Here is a 17,251-nt window from a genome sequence, read left to right on the forward strand (position 1 = left end):
GGAGCCAAGTGCATTTTGCGCCTGACTGATACTCAAGGATTACTGAAACGTTTTTGCTTTGAAGCCTCAAAGTATATGTTAAGGACAGACAATATGTTAAGGAGTTTAACAATAAAGAGTAGAGTGTTTTTAAAACTGAAGTATGGTACCAATATTTTTATTGTAAATACCAAATTAAACATGTATTAACAATTTCTGCTAAAAATGTGATATTAACAATGTGCCACTTATGTGTATTGCGTATTTACTCAAGCTTATCAAAACAATACATAAAAAGTGTTGCTGACACACACACCCCAGTGGTGACTAGACATTCTGTTTTGGCCCCCACAACCCAGGTCCCAGGAGTCATTCTAGCTTTTCTATCCCAGTTTCTAACACCGCCTCTGTGACTTCAGCCCCAACAATGCCAATCTGTGGTATGAAGTGCTGTACTGTAAAGTGAAATATCCCACTAGGGTCTGCGACATTCAATTCTAATAGCTGGTTAACTCCGCTTGATAGTTATTTTCCTCTTCTGAGCTCAGATACACCCACAACTGAGTCATTTCACAGAATTCAGAGATGGTCTTAGACATTTTTGCATTTTGTGGGGTGGATGGTGGGGGAGAAAATGGCCTGAAAATGCTCTTTTGCTGATTGAAACAACTGTTCCCACATTGCTTTAAGTGCAAAAGCCATAGTAGAAAGCAAATACCAACTTGCTTAGCCCAATACATCTGAGGTAGGATTGATCATCACATTATTTCAGGACTAACATGGACACCAAAAGTGGTGCAGAATGGATCTCTTTGTTAACTGCCCCTGTCTATTATTTGCCTTTGCTTGTAACTGTTTGCACCTTTTATTCCTCATTCCAGTTTTTCCAGATTCAATCACTATTTCTCACTCTGTCTTAAATTACAGGCTTGGACATCTAGAACGGAAAGCAATTTTTACAGAAGAGAAACTTCTGCTGTTGCTTGGGAGAAGCCAGTTGAAACCATTCAAAATTTAAAAGGAGGCCCTTTGAAAATGCATCTGATGTGCTTCATGCATCTCTCTTGAAAGTGAAACACATCACACACACCCTACATTTTCTGCCTTACACTTCTGAGGCTTCCAGTTCCACTTGCTTCAGTGGTGCAATACAATAACCTGGGGTCAGCTCTACGGTGCTGTGTGTGCTTTCCAGAAAACTTTGAATTGGGAAATTAGGATAATTTACTCAGGGTAGTTTTCAGTTTGTGTTCTAAGGTAAACATGCTTATTATACCCGCATTTAGCAAATTGGAATTGCCGTGCTTGTGTAACATTTATTTGCAACTCACATCCATTCATGCTTATGAATGAACTTATTATCAAAAATTTAGTGGTACCGCGAGTTACATATGCTTCAGGTTACAGACGCTTCAGGTTACAGACTCCACTAACCCAGAAATACAGTGATACCTCAGGTCAAGGACTTAATTTGTTCTGCAGGTCTGTTCTTAACCTGAAACTGCTCTTAACCTGAAGCACCCCTTTAGCTAATAGGGCCTCCTGCTGCGCCGCCAGAGCACGATTTCTGTTCTCATCCTGAAGCGAAGTTCTTAACCCGAGGTACTATTTCTGGGTTAGCGGAGTCTGTAACCTGAAGCTTATGTAACCTGAAGCTTATGTAACCTGAGGTACCACTGTAGTACCTCGGGTTAAGAACTTTGCTTCAGATTGAGAACAGAAATCGTGCAGCGGTGGCACAGCGGCAGCAGGAGGCCCCATTAGCTAAAGTGGCGCTTCAGGTTAAGAACAGTTCCAGGTTAAGACCTCCGGAATGAATTAAGTACTTAACCCGAGGTACCACTATATTAAGCACTGGAAAATGTTCTAGAACGTTTTTACACCATATCACTGGCTCTACAAATTGCATTTACAGCCTCAACATATCGGTTTGCACACATCCAAACACACGTTTGTCTTCCATGTAATCAAAATATTCATTTCTTCCATGTTCATATTTGATTCCATGTGCAAAGGCAGGGTTGCATGTACAGCAATCTTATAAATAAGTCAACAATGGTTATTTGTCCACAACTATTTTTATAGTCTGAGTGTCCAGACAGCATTTGCAATCTATCAACATCCTGAAACAAAAAACAACCAATTATCTTTGATTTTGCAAAAACCTTCCTACCTAAGAGGCTCTTACTTTCCACAGGCAAGCAAGCAAGTGGCTATTTGCAAGCTTAGTTTATATCGGTCACTATCCAGACAGGCTATCGTGGCTCAGAAAAAAACGCCCATTTTAACAAAAATACTATTATCAACCCATGATGAAACTGCTGCCTGCATTTTTGCTTGAATGACATGAAGACTTTGTTTAATGCAAATGAAGAACTAAAATTCTAGAGCCTGGAAAGCCAAATTTCCCTGACTTCAAAACAAATAGAATCAATTGTCCAAATAATACATTCCACGCAAATGTTATTGGATTATCCAGTTTAATACATCAAACGGCAACTCCATTTAGTATCAGAGGAAAGGGTAACAGGATGAGACATTGTCATACTCAACCGTAACTGCAAATAGCACAACAGAGAAAAAACAGAAACTTCCTTCCAGTTCTAATGTACAGGTGAGGAGACAGCAGGAGAAAAGGCTATTTCTGACAGGGATTCTTAGAGAACTCTGTAGGGTGGAAAAGTTGCCCACCATGACATGCCACTTTTATTTCCACCAAAAAGCTGTCCATCAAGTGCATCTCCCAGACACACTCAAAGTCTTTTAACAAATATCAGTCTTCAATTTTATAAACATCTCTCAGTACTCACGAGGCCGAGGGAGCTGGCGTTTATCCGCAGACAGCTTTGACTAAACCACTTCTGGGTGATGAGTGCCAGAGTGCACAGAAACGCCATTTACCTTCCTGCTGCAGCAGTACCTATTTATCTACTTGCACTGGTATGTTTTCGAACTGCTAGGCTGGCAGGAGCTGGGACAAAGCAACAGGAGCTCACCCCGTCATGCAGAGCCGAACTGCTAACCTTACGATCAGCAAGCCCAGGAGGCTCAGTGCTTTAGACCACAGTGCCACATGAGTCCCTAAACACAAGGAGTAAAACTGTTTCAATGCTGGGGGAAATCTGCCACTAGAAAACAACAACAACAACAAAAAAAAAACCCAAGAAAAAGACGTAGTGAGGCCCTGCAGTCCCATGGCAGCAGATAACCAGTGTTTTTCTCTTTGCTGCAAGTGAGGGTTGACAACAGGAATTCTATAGACATTGCTGCCTGTAGCTGCTTTGGGGATTGGAATCCACTACCAGCATAAGGAGGCTTCTTTCAACAACACACTGAGCAGCAAGGGTGTGAAGAGTGGCAATGAGACACACTAACAGAGGTTGCTGTGCAGTTTTTTGTCCCTTTGCTGTGAGGAGGGGCATAAAAGGGGGCAAAAACGGCAATTCTGGTATTGCCCCCCCCAAAGGCACATCTAGAGTTTAAGGTCACTCTTCTCTACCATATCCAGTGGTCCCTCTGTGGCTGACTCATGGAGAATCCCATTGGCTTGAGACTGATCAACAGAACCAGAAGCAAGGAGGCAGCACTTTTATCACCACAACCATCCACTCTTCTGCTTCTCCCAATAGCACATCAGAAGCCATCTTTAATGATTCTCCTCCGCCTAACAATCTCCCAATTCATCTAAACACTCCTTGGCTGGCCATTGCCATAAAAGCTTCCCACTATTTCAAATGGAGTTAAATGACATAATAAGAACAAGATTTGCACTGATCAGCATTGTCCACAAAAGAATGGTCAACACTAAGTCAACTAGTGAGATTCTTCACAATAATGTCATGGGGCAACTATATACAATATTGAGTGGAGCACAGGAACTTCAGGAGGCTTCCTGAGTTGGAAGCGAGATGACTAAGGATTCTGCCTCGCTTTGTCTATACTTCTAAAGGGATCAAGTTAACTTAAATTAAATACTTTTTTTCTAACACATTAATTGTGCATTTTCTCCACCATGTTACTACTCATCTAGCAATGATGTTCTCCGGCTCCAGACAACCAGTTCCCTTCACTGTAACCTCTCTGAATGTAGCACATTCCTCACATGCTTTTATATCACCAATAGTGAACACTTATAATATCCCTATGCCTAAGGGTATGGCTAAAGGGACGCGGGTGGCGCTGTGGGCTAAAGCCTCAGCGCCTAGGGCTTGCCGATCGAAAGGTCGGCAGTTCGAATCCCCGCGGCGGGGTGCGCTCCCGCTGCTCGGTCCCAGCGCCTGCCAACCTAGCAGTTCGAAAGCACCCTCGGGGGCAAGTAGATAAATAGGTACCGCTTACCAGCGGGAAGGTAAACGGCGTTCCGTGTGCGGCTCTGGCTCGCCAGAGCAGCGTTGTCATGCTGGCCACGTGACCCGGAAGTGTCTCCGGACAGCGCTGGCCCCCGGCCAATAAATGTGAGATGGGCGCACAAACCCCAGAGTCTGTCAAGACTGGCCCGTTCGGGCAGGGGTACCTTTACCTTTACCTTTAAGGGTATGGCTATTCATGCCCAGAACAGAAAATCTGCTTTGTATGATGTGTCGTTTAAAAAAATGTTACTGGACCTCATGATTGCAGATACACTTCTAGATACGCCAATAAATTTTCAACAGATGTTAATAACAACTTATGAAAGGAATTCAGCCACTCTATTCCTTGCACAATTCAATGCCTCCCCGGCACATGTCACTTGTGCTTCACCAGCCTACATCTTACTCCTAACAAAACAAAAATCCAAAGTAGCAAAAAAAAGAAAAAAAAGCATTTAAAATAGTTATTATGTAAGTTGATGCATGCAAAATCCTGTACGTTTATATCATATCTTCTAACAAACAGGTTTGAGCTGGGCAGAATTTGGGCCTACTTAGTTTGGCTCCCCCTCCAAAAAAAATCCAAGTCCTAACTTTGGCTTCTCAGCTCTCTCTCTCCTTCCGTCTCACATCACAATGCAAACAAATTCTTCCATGATGAACCAAGGCTCTTCGCTTCTGCCACCTGCAGAAACCTCCCACTTTAATCTGATCTACGTCCAAAAGTTAGCCAAAAATGTCTTTGCTTCCTGAGTATGTTTTCTATGCCCACTTCTGCTTTCAACACACTCCTTTTCTTTGTAGAACAGATGGGGGTGGAAAGAGCTACAGTGGTTATAGTGTATTGACCAGGGTCTAGGAGAGCTGGTCTCAAATTCCCACTTATCAGTGAAGCTCATGGGCGACCTTGGGCCAGTCATTTTCTCTAGGTATAACCTACTTCACAGGGTGGTTGAGAGGATAAGCATGAAATGCCGTTTCAGTGCTCACGGGCAACAGCAGACACAACAAGCTTTGGGGGCACTATTCTGAGTGGGAATTGAGAGAGGTCCCTAAGCTCCCTTCTTATCTAAGAAGCAAAATTGTGAAAGGAACAAATACACACTGAAATAAGGCCTAACAAAACTGCCCTATCATTGCACACACCACCAGTGGGGACTGTGGCAGCAATACTCCTTTAAACACTCACAAGAAAGGAAGCCATGGGACAGGACTCCTTAAAAAGAAAAATACAAGAAAAGGAGAAAACCCAACCCTTTACTATGCACATGAGATAAACGGGAACATCATCAGAAAGCCAGTTCGAGTTTTAACTACTGCCCTCAAAGTACTAGGAAGCGTATTCAGGCAAGCCTAGAATTAATAGTTCCTGCTTCTTTTGCACCACTGCTCACTTTCATTCTCCACTTCACCTTCAGGAACTTGTTCTTAGAACACAGACACCGGATCATCATTATCAGACACAATGGGGATCCAGAACAAACGGGCCACTTTTCCGTTTGGAATACTGTCATTTCCCCAGACAGCTGCCAACTCCTGTTCAGAACACATTCAGCACTTTAATTACCGCACTGCTATTACTGGGCTTACTCCAGACCGCTGGACAGAACACAGGCGAGGCAATGCAGTTTATTTTAATCCGCGGGTATTGTACATTTTCCTCTCTCCTCTGTACCCTCCACCCCTTGCTTTGCTCTGCCTTTTGCAAAAACACACCCACTTACCCACCCAAAATCATTTTAATGTGCTTTGGCCTTTGTAATTCTTTGTATCGAGACCCCAAAGGGAACAATTCCCCTCCCGCTTGGAGGACCTAACAATTGGGAATCGATCCGTTTGTGCCAAGGTTGGGGATCTGTAACTTTAAGAGCAGCGAGATCACAGGCCATGTGCTCCGTGCGAAACAAAAGCAATAACAAAGAGAGCGGAGGAAGCCTCGTCCTCCGGCCTGCCCCAGCCAAAACGGAAAAACAACGGGAAGGACAAGCAAGAGGAGCGAAGGAGAGGAGCACACACAAAGCCCCAATCCTACCCCCTGGTAGCAGATCCCAAGAAGGAGCCCCCCCCCCGCAAGTCCCGCAGAAAGAAATCAACCTCCTCGCCGCTATCAGACAAAGGCATCAACAACATCGGAAAGGAGCAGCACGTGTCACTGAAGCAGGAGAGGCTGCCCTCCTCCTCCCCGCCTCAGCTGAACTCCCAGCAAGCCAGCACCCCTTACCTCGGAGTCACAATCGCTTCTTCCTTAGCCAGGAGGAAAAAAGACAGAGGAAACCGGGCCTTTGAGGGGGTGAGCGGGCTTAAGGGCTATTTCGCTATGAGGAACAAGGAAGGTGCCGCTCACCTTCTGCAAGGAAGGGGAGAGGACGACCTTAGTTGCATCCCCCTCCCCCGCCGCTGCAGGTGCAACACACCATCAAAGGCGAGGAAATGCCCCGGGCTGTGTTGGAGGGAAGCCGCAGTTTGCAATACTGGCCCATCCATGCCTCCCCACCCCCCGGAATTGCCGAGCAGCACCCGGACTGGCTTTTTATTTATTGAGTGTGGCTTAAGAGGACTTGATCCTCCGAAGCTTTGCAGCTCAACTGTCCAAGCTGCACGACCACCACCCCCTTCTTCTCTTTCTCTCCTCCCACCCCATGCACCGCCAGCTTGCGGCTGAATGCATGCAATCACACCCCTCCGCCCCCGGGACCTACCTGCTCGGCTGGCTGCTCGGGGTGCAAATGCACCTAAATCACACACACCCCTCTTCTTCTTTTTTGTCTGTTCGTGGGCGCCTGCTCTGGGCTCTGGGCCCGCGCCCCCTCCCCCGCCGCCGCGGCTGTTTCCGGTCGCTTCTTTTGTTTTCTTCTACGCTCGGGGCGAGCGGCGACCCTCCCTGAGCTCCCAGCTGAGCCGGGCGAGGTAGGAAGAGGGTGCCCCTGGCCCCAGGGTCTCTGGCCCTTTAAGAACCGCCCGCGCCGCCAGGGTGTAACAAACGGCGCATTTTATTCACAACATTCGGAGCTGGGGAAGAAGAGAGAGGGAAGAAGAGCGCGCACGCGCGCCGGCCTCCAGCAAGCCGAGGGCGGGAGCGCGGGCCCGGGTTACGGACACGTGACCAGGCGCGCCGCCGCGCCTCCCTCCCCAGCCACAGGCCATCTTTGCGCAGCCGCGCTGCTGTCGCCGGAATCAGCTGCACGCGGCAGCAGCGGGACTTGCAGCTTGAAGAGGAGGTGTTAGGATGGAGCCATGGCAACTGGGGACGGAGCCTGGAACACGTTTGGGATACGGTGTGCCCAAGGTGGGGGCGGGGGCCAGGGAGAGCAGAGCAAGGAAATTCACGGTGCAACTTTGTAATAAAGAAAGGAAAGGTGGTGGGACAGGGGTGGACTTTGGTAATATGGCGAGGAACTGTGGCCCACAAAAGTTTACACCACGATAAATTTCCTAGTCTTCTAAGATGCCACAAGACTGTTATACTTCCATAAGAGGCACAGTGCTCACTATCAACCACGCACTAGAGCAGCAACCTCTAAAGATCGCAGCTCCTAGGGAATCATTGTATTGGCACTCTGCTACCTCGTCTTCCTTGAAGCAGAAAAGCAACAGCGGCAACAAGGTAAGGTGTTACAACTCGGGTAGTCTCAGAAAGAGGAGGAGAACCAGGAGGGATCAGTTGCATAAACAGTGCATGCAGCCATTAGATTGCTTTCTGATATAATGTTCCTCTGAGCAAGTGTAGTAAGCCTCCCTCACAAAAAAGATGCTAGTTATCCTTGCAGGCCAGAAAGCATTATTTCCCAGTGCCCCAAGTACTTTTTTTGTTAGCAGCAAGAACCCATTCTTACCTAGGCTTGGTTGGTACCCTTTGGGCTTTGTCCCCAACCCCCAGCCAATTGCTTATACCTCATGGGCTGAGCCAGCCCCAATCTACACAACAACACAATACATGTCTGGGGACAAGAGGGTGCACTCCAGCATTAGAGCTGAAACAATTCTCAGAGGGGTAGTCATGTTAGTTTGCTGCAGCAAAAGCAGCAAATATTTTTATGGCTCCATAAAGACTTCTAAGAAAATGTCATGGCATAACAATTTGTGAGCTGAAATTGACATGCATAAAGTGTAATCCTCAGTTGCATGTATATGCCCACATGCTTGTAAGGAGGAAGAATTAAGCAGCGGGGTCAGGAGGAGATGAAATGCAAGAAATATTGATAGTGGTACTTCAATCAGAACAAGGGTTGATGCAAAATAAGCACAGTGCTGTTAAAAGAGATGTGGTGGAAAAAAATCATACTGACAGTGCTGATACACTACATGGGTACACTACACAGTGGGTGACATCCAGCAGTTGTTACACCTAAGAGTAGGTCTGCTGATTGATGAGTACTACTTAGATATCACCCAGTGATTGTTGCCTACAAGCACCCCAGCAGGATGCTCCTCTTTTGCATGAGAAATAGTAGAAAGGAGCACCCCAGATTTTATTTGCTGCTGAAAGGAAAGCAACCACTTTGCAAGCATATTTGGTAGGCAGCACACATATTTGCATACTTGAGAGTAAACTCACTAACTTCGCTTATTTTTCAGTAAACACATGGGATTTGGCTTAATAAAATTTGAGCAGAGGGTGTGTTTTTTAAAGCCCTCTTATTTGAGAAATCAGATTTACAAGGGTGACTTGACAGTGCTTTTCATTTGCTCTTAGTATTACACCCACTTCTCTAGGGCAGCAGAACTAACATATATGAGGCAGGAGAAAAGTTGAAAAGGTTGGTGAAGGGTGGCAAAACAGCATTAGGTTACTTTAAACGGGGGGGGGGGGGGAGAGCAACAACCAATGGAACTTCTAGACATGTAATGCAAATACGTGACAATATACATACAGTGGTACTTCTGGTTACGTACTTAATTCGTTCCAGAGGTCTGTTCGTAACCTGAAACCGTTCTTAACCTGAGGTACCACTTTAGCTAATGGGGCCTCCCACGGTCACCGCTGCACGATTTCTGTTCTCATCCTGGGGCAAAGTTGTTATCCTGAGGTACTACTTCTTGGTTAGCAGAGTCTGTAACCCAAAGTGTGTATCCCGAGGTGTTTGTAACCCAAGGTACCACTGTATCTGCATGGCATGCACGTACAGGGTAGCAAATACACATTTGCTGCCACATTGTACAAAGCAGCTCCAAGATAGGATGCTTGCATTCTTGACACTAGCATTATTCATCACAATCTGGGACAACTTGAATATTTACCAAGGTGTTCAAGGAGACTGAACACTAAGAAACTATGCACAGCATTGCAAGTCTAGTCCCTACTGGTTACTTTTAAGAACAAGCCGAACAGCTTACGAAACATCAATCAATATGGTATGATCTCACTTTGCAAGCCAATCTAATGGTGCAAGTTTTCTGCAGTGAGAAATCCTACATAATTATATATTGAAAAACTTTGTACAGCAGAAAGCTTGTTGCTGTTGTAAGGGTCCCCCAAATCAAGAACAAAAATAAGTGATGTGTTTTATGTATTATACACTTTCCTATGGTCAGAAGATGGAAAACCATGTTTTGCATTGAGCAAATATGTTAATATGAGAACATAAAAAATTATAAAGTGCTCAGGGTAAAAAGGCTTTTAAAAAGCTGTATGTTGGTATAAAATGGTTAGTGTCAGGATAAAACATAACTGTGATACATTGGGTGCTATTCCACTATGCTTTACTTGGAGTAGAGCTATTGAAATTAATGAACTTAACTTATTCATGTTCGTTCATTTTAATGGGTGTACTCTGAACAAAAACCCATTATATTATACTAGATGCACAATAGGCCTGCAATCTCCTCTCTCTCTCTCTCTCTCTCTCACACACACACACACACACACACACACAAAATCACTGCATGTATTTTGGAAGTCACGCTGGTCAGCATTGAGTACTTCTGCCAAGTTACCTCTATGGCTTTTTTATAATGGTGCATCTCACGGAGAAACCAGTCACAATGTTAAATGTGTGTAGATCTGCTTTTAATTATAGTGGTACCTCGGGTTAAGTACTTAATTCGTTCCGGAGGTCCGTTCTTAACCTGAAACTGTTCTTAACCTGAAGCACCACTTTAGCTAATGGGGCCTCCCGCTGCCGCTGGAGCACAATTTCTGTTCTTATCCTGAAGCAAAGTTCTTAACCTGAAGCACTATTTCTGGGTTAGCGGAGTCTGTAACCTGAAGCGTATGTAACCTGAAGCGTATGTAACCCGAGGTACCGCTGTATTTGTAGAGCGGTCACAGGGTGGGGATGTCCATCAGGACTGGGACTGCAATGCAAGGATGGGAAAGTCTTTAACTCTCCCCCCATCAGGTGCCACTGAAACTCATCCCATTATACAGTGAGGAAGATACCCATGAGAAAGCTCACACCCAGGGCCAAGAGCAGCTTCAGGGTCTCAGCCCTGGGAGATGAAGTCTTCCAGCTCTGATCAGAGCCATTTACCTAATATTAAAAGGACAAAAACCAGGCACATTAAATGCTGCCACATATCCAGTGTAATGCCTAGCTTGGCCCTCAAAATTTTCCACCCAGCAATAGAGCATTCTGACTTACTTAACAAGTGGCAGTTTGAACTCGTTTTTGAAAAGTTCCTAACCCTACCACATCTTTTTATGTAACTGTGCGAAGGGGCCCAAGAAGGAAGAAGCCAGACGACAAGAGGTCATGGATGTGTTTCAGAGTTTGTGGCAATTTCCCCCTCATTAATTTCCTCTTAATTAAATGTGAATGCTGGTATGCAGCAAGATTTATAAGCGTAGAGGAGTTTTCAGTGTTCTTTTAGCATTTCAAATAAACAAGTATGATCTGGTAAAATATGCTTTGGGCCATTCATGTGTACATCGTTTCTTGCCTGTCTGGGAACCCTCCCCACTTTTATCCCCAAATTTACTGGGGGAATGTGGGGGAGAGGGGTGAAAAGAAAGCCTGTGGTAAGGACCATAGTCACCATTAGCCAGGGTGAGACAGCCCAACTCAGGCAGAATATTTGGGAGTTATAACAAAAGGGGAGGGCAGCAAATTGTCAATTCCTCTGGTTCGCAGCCAACAAAACTGTCCCATTCACACAAGGACATCCTGCAAATGGAACTTGGTTGGCTACAGCTCTTAATTTACTGCATTTTTATCACCATGAGGCATGCCGTTTGGGATTTTCTGCCTCAGGTATCAAAATGTCTTGGGCTGACTCCAGCTGTGTCAGGCAGCCCCCAGCACTGCTGCTTCTAGTACAGACGGTCTAGCAACCTCCCACTATTCAAACAGCAGGCTGTAAACAATTTAAGCTTGCCCTCACTAATCCCCTTCTGCTGCCCAGGAGCCAGAGTCTATGCCACCGCCTCCTCATTTTTTCAAAGCAAGGCTAAGTCTATGCCACAAGTACCAAAGGGCAGCGACAGTGTTGGGTTTTAAAGCCAACAGGGCTGGGGGACCATATTCAGCTCAAGGGGTGCATTCCCTTGCGTGGATAAGACCAGGGACAACAGCAGACAGAACAGTGGAAGCAGTGCCTTTGTACAGTAGGTGACACTGCAGCCATATAAGAACCAGAAGTCTCATACATACTTCAGTCTTTCATCCAGGCAAGCAAGAGGGATCAAGAGTTCAAGGACACATTCCAACCAGGCAAAAGCATTCAAGAAGGATGTAGAGCAGGGCTGGAGAAGGGTATGGGGTGGGGGCAGAGAGAGATCCCTGTGCCTGAGCTTCCCCATGCCTTCCTTTAGAATAAACTAGACACACATCCATATGAATTCTCTTTGTTGCAGGAGCAATGCTGCCATCAGAATCTGTAAAAATAGGAGGAAGGGGGGGGTTGCCTTTGAGAAAACAAATGTGGCGTTGAGGTGTCTTAGCAACTAAGACATTCATTTTGTTCAACCAAAAAGGATTCTTCTTAGCAAAACAAGAAGGGATGTCAAATCTAAGAAACCTACACCTAGTTGTTACAGAGGTGGTCAACTTCAGACGGCAGGTTGGAGCTTACATGGGTAAATTGGCTATTGGGGTCTGGGAAGCTCCCTGCATATGGAAAATTTGGTATCGGGAAGATGTCTCTCTCATCTAGGCAGCTCACAACTAGAAGTCTGAAATGGTACATACCAGACAGGTCTAGCATCTCTGTGAGAAATACAACAGTGTTGCAAGCAGGGTTGAAGCAGAATCTTAGGCATATATCCTACATACTCTACTTCCATTGTGTGCACTGAAGACAACCAGGAATCTCCAAAAGGGGTGTTGCCCCCCCTTAAAACTGCCATACAATATGATCAAATTCCCCCCCCCCATGACCATTAAGAAATATGGAGAGGACGAGAGATCTCCCACAATCTCTATTTTTATCCTTGCTGCACTCCCCATAGGATGAATAGGCAAGATCTGTTAGGGGAGGGAGTTATTTAAATGTTATGCAATTGAGTGACTTCAAAAATTCAACAAAACATAGAAGCCGCAGTTGTCTCCCAACAGGAAAGATAACTGAAAATGCAAGATATACTTTTAAAAAGGGCGATTAATGTATTACTTTGCATGATTTGGAGAAGAGGAAGAGAAAGAAGACTTAGGAACATATTAGATGTCAGCTTCTGTCAGCTTCTTAAGAACAACCTAATTTCACTAGAACATGTAGACAGCATGTGCCCTTCTACTTTGTGAGCTTTGGAAGAAGACAACCACTACTACTTAAAATGTATATAGCACTTTTCATAAGAATTTAAACTGTTTCACATCATTGTATTAATACTTGGAGCAGCTGGGTGAAAAAGGCCAGCGTTACTGCCCATATCTTACTAATGCAAGCCTTGGCTAAGGAAAGTGGCTTGCATCCTACACACAAGAAGATGCACGGAGATACTTAAACAAAAAAATAATTAATGCAGTAAGTTCCTGGTTATAATAGCTAATTAACATCATGAGCATTTCATCTCCAACACCACTCATGTGGTCTGTTGGTTTTGTAGAAAGTACTTCCATTTGTTTGATATGTTTTGATAACCACAACAGTGAATGGCTTGTGGGGAGAGATCCCACAGATCTGCTTTGTTTTATTTTTAGAAATGTTCTCCTAGAACATACACTGATAACAAGGAAACAGGTGGCCACATTCCACATAAAATGGGCTCAACTATGAATATAGTTCATAGTTCAGGCTTGGCACTAAACCATGATGTAACATTAAAACTCTCTCTTCCTTCAGTAGGGTCACAAAGGGTTCAGAAGCCTGTTTCAAACCAGAGTTTGGATTTAGGTCCCAATCTTGAACTATGGTCAATCTTAACTGCTGTCAGTTGGAAAAAGCCTGCTTCTCAAACTATGGATTGACATTGGCTTACTTCATAGGTAAGAGCATGGATAGGCAAACTAAGGCCCGGGAGCCGGATCCAGCCCAATCGCCTTCTAAATCAGGTCCGTGGACAGTCCAGGAATCAGCCTGTTTTTACATGAGTAGAATGTGTCATTTTATTTCAAATGCATCTCTGGGTTATTTGTGGAGCCTGCCTGGTGTTTTTACATGAGTAGAATGTGTGCTTTTATTTAAAATGCATCTCTGCGTTATTTGTGGGGCATAGGAATTTGTTCACCCCCCCCCCCAATATAGTCTGGCCCACCACATGGTCTGAGGGACAGTGGACTGGCCCCCTGCTGAAAAAGTTTGCTGACCCCTGGGTAAGATTAACCAACTTTGCCATGTTAAGATGACACTGCAAGCCCTGGAGAATCTAAATGGGAATTACACGTTTCTGAACTTATCCTCATGACAAAAGGAAGAGTATGCAAGTCCAAAGCTTGCCTAGACTCAGTGTCACCGCTTGCTGAGGATTCTCCTGAAGACCTTTGTTATGCCAACAGGCTCATGCAGCTGTTTACATTTTTTTCAGTAGCCAGTCATTTTAATGCCCATTTTACAGCGTTTCCCACTGTGTTTTATTGTACACCACCATGATATTTTGTATGTGTTGGCAGTATATAAATACTTTTGAAAATATAAATATTAGGGACAGCAATGTTAACAGCACACCACACAGCAAAAGTGGGTATCATGGATTTTTACCTAAATAACAATAATTACAGAGATATGGCCCGTTCCCTCTGAGCAACTTGAAAAAGATTGTCCCTAAAAGCTAGCGCTTAACTACAGAAAGGGTGAGACCCACTTGACGTTCACTACTGTCAGACCTAAGCAAGGTTGTCACCTGGCCAGTTTGAGACCTCGAGTCAGAGTATGGAAAGAATTGCAATCAGAGTCAGAGTATGGAAAGAATTGCAATCTGTGGCTACCTGCCACAGATGGAGGTGATACCAAGGTGTATGAACTACAGAAGTAACAACACTGAGACTATTTCTAAATATGTAAATGCCAGTACATAAGGACATAAGAAAATGCTTCAGTACCAACAGCCAGCTCACAAAGCTATTCATAGGAAAAGCTTTCAGTCATTATCATCTGTGAAGGAGCTGTAACACCTTCGTTTTTTGCAGACACCTTTTCACCTATCACAAAAAGAACCAAACTCACTTTTGTACCCCAATATGCTTAAACATGACTGTTAAACAGACTTATTATTTCATTCATGCTATTGTACAAAAGTGTATTCTAAGTAGCTTACAAAACAAAGACTATGATATATCTACATTAAATACAAAAGCCTGAAAAACACTAAAGTACAAAATCAGCTATTAACAACTAAGGCATTAAATAACAAAAGACAGACAGCAAACTTCAGATAGTCTGGATCCTGGTGATGTGATAACTGGGCAAAATGCACATTTTGGATGGGGTCTTGCTCTTTCCTGAAGGAGCAGGTTTCTGGGTGCTCCCAAATCCACCTTTTCTTCTAGATGTCAAGCTGACCTCAGTAACTAGGAGTGCCTTTTATCACCTTTGATTGATAAAACAGCTATGGCTATTTCTGGACCATGGCAACCTACCACTGTCATCCATGCACTGATAACCTCCTGGCTAGATTACTGCAATGCACTGTGTGTGGGGCAGCCTTTGAGGTTGGTCCAGAAGCTGCAGCTGGTACAAAATGCAGCAGCTTGACTGTTCACAAGAGGTTGTCACCATATTACCCAACTCTTGAAAGATTTGCACAGGCTGCTAATTAGCTTCTGGGTCAAGTTCAAGGTGTTGGTTTTGATGTACAAAGCCCTACACAGCCTAGGACCAAGATACCTGAAAGATCATCTCACCACTTGTGTACCCAATAGATCAGTGTTTTTCAACCACTGTTCCGCGGCACACTAGTGTGCCGCGAGATGTTGCCTGGTGTGCCATGGGAAAAATGGAAAAATTCGAAAGATTTTTTAAAAAGTCAAATTTTCGCCCACTAGGCGGGCGCCGGACTGTGTCCACCCTATTTTCCATCCGTCCTGGGTGGGGATCAGATCAGATGGGATCGGATGAGAGCGGACAGACGGTCCGCTCTCATCAGATTCCCCATAGAGAGCAGCGGGGCTCTGACATCTCCCTCTCCGTACACAGTGGTGGTGTGCCTCGTGATTTTTTTCATGAAACAAGTGTGCCTTTGCCCAAAAAAGGTTGAAAAACACTGGACTATATATAAAGTAATTCTCTTTAATAGGAATCAAATAAACACAAAGAAAGTATTTTACATTGTCTGGTTTTGTTTTTAACAGAAATGATTGTGCGTGTTTTTGGTACTCAGATACCTGTTGGAGCACCCCTCCTGCTATGTGCCAGGCTGGCAGCTAAGATTTATGGAGGGGTCCCTCCTCCCGGTCCCACTCCTGTGCAGTGTGTGTGTGTGTGTGTGTGAGAGAGAGAGAGAAAGAGAGAGATTTTTATTTCTCTGCATTTTATTTTATATATTTTGTTATTAAGAAGATAATAAAAACTGAGGTATAAAAATGTCAGAATAAATGAATAAATACAAATCTTGAAGCTTGTCATTCTAAAACTTAAAATGGTCACTTTTTCCAATAGAACAATTCTTTCCACTCTTACTATTTACTATTTACTGATCTAATGAAAATTCTCTCTGCTAATGAACAACCAAATGTCTCAAGAAGTACAATACAATGTATTCACCTCTCTTTTAGACCTCACAGTATATGAAGGGTTAGTAATCTATACCGTGTCCAGTTTAGAGTACCCTGCCCCTTCTTCACCTTAGATCCAACATGTATACAATCCGTACAACTGCATACATGAATAGTTCAGGTGTACACTTGTAGTTATTAAAATATAACATTCAACTCACACCAACTGCATATCTTTATGCGCAACAGTGGAACTGTACAAAAATGATCAAGGGCACACTTTCAGACAAACGTGTATGCACCTATACTGTACACAGCTTGGAACATTCAGCTTAACGTGTGAACAAGGTTCCAATGCGGAGAAATCACGTGGTGCACACTCCGCGCAGTCCCAAAACTGCTAAGCAGCAGGCTGCCCTCTCTTGAGAGCCCTTGCCGTGGGATAATAATAATTGCTGAAGCCAGACAAGAGGCTCCACCAGCGGTATCTGAGAGCGGGAGGCATCGGCAAATCCTCCAGCGGCCATTACCTGCCCTTACAGCCGTCGGTGCGGAATTAAAATGGCTCCGCCCCCTCCCTCCAATAAGCACGCGGCGGAGGACGTTGCGAAGCCAGATCCTTCAACACCGGGAGCGAGGCCAATCAGCCCACGCTCTTAGGGACGAAGCGAGTGATTGGCTCGTTCCTTCAGAGGCAAAGGGAGCGCAGCGTCTCACGACGGGGACCCTCCGAACCAACGTACCTTTTCGGAGGCCCGCGCATGCGAACGACCACGCCCCCCCTCGCGTGCATGGAGACACCTGAGCAGCCACGTGATCCCAGGAGGCGAAATGTTGGCGGCGCGAACGCCTTTCTTGGGCATGCGCGTCGCTAAAGGAGGGCTTGGGCTTCGCGCG

General features: G+C 44.8%; 1 protein-coding gene across 3 annotated transcripts in view; it reads right to left on the minus strand.

The window, feature by feature from the left end:
- The window catches only part of RNF44 (ring finger protein 44), a 66,867-nt gene that overhangs the window by 31,923 nt on the left and 17,693 nt on the right, over window positions 1-17,251 (minus strand). Inside the window, exon 1 of one of the 3 annotated variants that reach the window (XM_082213571.1) lies at window positions 7,028-7,387. The exons of the other annotated variants lie outside the window; for them this stretch is intronic. The gene's annotated coding sequence lies outside the window, so the exon portion shown is untranslated. Of the gene's footprint in view, window positions 1-7,027; window positions 7,388-17,251 lie in introns of those variants that run through there. 3 annotated transcript variants of the gene reach the window in all.

The sequence above is a fragment of the Podarcis vaucheri genome, assembly GCF_965113315.1.
Source record: "Podarcis vaucheri genome assembly, chromosome: 2".
NCBI classification, from domain to species: domain Eukaryota; kingdom Metazoa; phylum Chordata; class Lepidosauria; order Squamata; family Lacertidae; genus Podarcis; species Podarcis vaucheri.